This window comes from Oryctolagus cuniculus, chromosome 6 (assembly GCF_964237555.1).
Source record: "Oryctolagus cuniculus chromosome 6, mOryCun1.1, whole genome shotgun sequence".
In the NCBI taxonomy this organism is placed as follows: Eukaryota; Metazoa; Chordata; class Mammalia; order Lagomorpha; family Leporidae; genus Oryctolagus; species Oryctolagus cuniculus.
Genome location: NC_091437.1, coordinates 141,955,014 through 141,957,856, shown reverse-complemented (window position 1 = coordinate 141,957,856; position 2,843 = coordinate 141,955,014). Strand labels below are relative to the sequence as shown.

The window sequence follows — 2,843 nt, the reverse complement described above, 5'->3', positions numbered from 1 at the left end:
CAGTATCCCACTTGCTGCTGCATGGTTATACTGTCCCTATTGCTTCATGGTATCTCTCTTTTCTGTAGATTACCCACTGCAAATGTCTCTCCAACTTTTCCTGAGAATGAGGTTCTTCCCCCATTCTTCTGATAATGTCCTATGGCCGAAATCAGCACGTCTTTTCTCTCTTTCTACATCTTGATCTCTGAATTCTTCTTTAACTATGTTTTATGTCCTCATTATTTGGTACATTGTTTTCAATTATTTTGCTTTCAGTTTGCCTGTATGACTATACTTGGAGTTTCTCATAGACAGCTTATATTTGGGTCATGTTTTTCAATGTACCCTATGAATCTCTTTTCAATTGGTATAATTATGCCATTATATTTGATAGTTATTAATACAATTTTATGTGTTTTTCCTTTTCCTATGTTTTTAATTTCTGTGTTATTTTTCCTGCCTTACTGAGGGTTATTTTGCACATCTTTTAGGATGCCATTTTGATTTATCAGTATTTTTTGGTGGGTATCTTAGACAACATTGTTAGTGGTTGCTCTGAGTTTGTTGAAGAATGGGGGTACCTATTACATCCAGATAAGTGTACAAATCTAGTCTTCCTGCTTGCTCTTTGCTGTCACATGTGGAGGTCGGTTACTTAGGATTTATTTATTTGTGTACTGTTTTGCCACAGTATAGTAGTTGTTGTCTAAAAGTTATTTGTCTTGCTGGGATGTTCCTTTCCTGGTCTTTTGATGACAGAGAGCAGCGTTTTGATGTTTTTATCTTTGGTCTGAGTTCTCTGTGTTTCTGAGTTGGTGGCTTCTTCAGCTATAAGTTTGGGATCCATGAGGCTAATCAAATACCCAGAGAACTCACTACTGTGTCCTTTCTTGTGTTTCAAGCTCCCTAGCTGATGGCTTTAGTATTTTGGTCTTTTAGAGACATTTTATGTTTGTTTTAAATGTAATGCTGGTAGTTTAATTTTTATTGTAGTTAGTAGGAGGAATACAGGGAAAATATATTCCTGAGAGTAGAAATTAATGACTATTATTATTGTTTTTCTTTTAACTCTTAGCTTCTTCAGGTGTTTTTTTGGAAAGTTGAACAAGACAATGATGGAGAAATTGTTGATAAACTCTAAGGCAGAAAACTAAGGTACCAGATTATTTTCCTGCAATTTTTGCCTGTTTTATTATAATAGAAACTAGGAAACATTCTACTTGTTAACAATGAGTGGATTTTAATTTTTGTCTTGTGTTTATTCATTTCATTTGGTTTGGTGTTGGCTCTAGCAGTGTGGAATGCTCATGATGGGGATGGCACTAAAAGAAACAATTACTCATTAATTTGGGTAATGACCCAATGTCTGAAGACCAACATTTACTTCAAATTGTCTAGCAAGGAAGTCCAGAAATATATGCTTAAGTGAGTACTGTTTCATTTGAATCAAGGGAAGATTATTGGGTTTTTGTTAATATAGACTGAATTCCCATTTCATCATTAAATCTGTCAAAAATTGAGTTGTTTTGAAGAAATGATGTTACAGAAGGATGGATAATCACATGACCCAGGAGTTGTTTTAACATGTCAGTATGTCACATAGGTGAGAAAATTAGTGAGAATTGCTAAAAAACAACAAAAACCCCAGCAACTTTCATTTTGTGGAGTGATTAATACTCACCTTCCTGGTGTTTGTAAAGGAAATTCTCTTAACAAGAATTGCAGTTTGTTTTCGTTTGGATCCTCTTAAATTTATTTATCTATTTTTTTTACATCAGACCAGATACTTCTCTTCAGAATTCAAACTGCTGAACCATGCAACCATCATAGTATAAGGATTCTCTGCGTAGTTAGACACATATTATCAGAAAATATAGTAGTCATATCATAGCCTAAATGTCACTTGCTCTGGAAATCCTTCCCTGACTATATACTGCACATCCTTCTCTGATAATATTCATCCTAAGTAGTCCAAAGAAATACCCACTTCTATAGCCTTGTGTCTATTCCAAGCCAAACATCCCCTTTGCAAATCTGAACATTTATTTTTTCACGAAAGCTCTTTTCTTTAACTTTTTTTTCACTTTTATTTAATAAATATAAATTTCCAAAGTACAGTTTATGGATTACAATGGCTCCCCCCTCCCCATAACTTCCCTCCTACCCGCAACTCTCCCATTTCCTGCTCCCTCTCCCATTCCATTCACATCAAGATTCATTTTCAATTATCTTTATATACAGAAGATCAATTTAGTATATATTAAGTAAAGATTTCAACAGTTTGCACCCACACAGACACACCAAGTGTAAAATATTGTTTAAGTACTAGTTATAACATTAATTCACATTGTACAACACATTAATGACACAGATCCTACATAAGGAGTAAGTGCACAGTGACTCCTGTTGTTGACTTAACAATTTGACACTTTTGTTTATGGCGTCAGTAATCACCCTAGGCTCTTGTCATGAGTTGCCAAGGCTATGGAGATCTTTTGAGTTCACCAACTCAGATCTTATTTAGACAAGGTCATAGTCAAAGTGGAAGTTCCCTCCTCCCTTCAGAGAAAGGTACCTCCTTCTTTGATGGCCCTGTTCTTTCCACTGGGATCTCACTCGCAGAGATCTTTCATTTAGGTCTTTCTGTCTTTCTTTCCTTCCTTCCTTCCTTCCTTCCTTCCTTCCTTCCTTCCTTCCTTCCTTCCTTCCTTCCTTCCTTCCTTCCTTCCTTCCTTCCTTCCTTTCTTTCTTTTGCCAGAGTGTCTTGGCTTTCCATGCCTAAAATACTTTCATGGGCTTTTTAGGCAGATCTAAATGCCTTAAGGGCTGATTCTGAGGCCAGAGTGTTGTTTAGGTCTGCC

At 36.0% G+C, this 2,843-nt stretch overlaps 1 non-coding gene across 1 annotated transcript; it reads right to left on the bottom strand.

The window, feature by feature from the left end:
- Positions 1-1,749: 1,749 nt before the first annotated feature.
- LOC127490876 (small nucleolar RNA SNORD77) lies at positions 1,750-1,815 on the bottom strand. The gene has a single exon (XR_007919265.1). It is a non-coding gene; the product is annotated as a small nucleolar RNA SNORD77 (small nucleolar RNA).
- Positions 1,816-2,843: the final 1,028 nt, after the last annotated feature.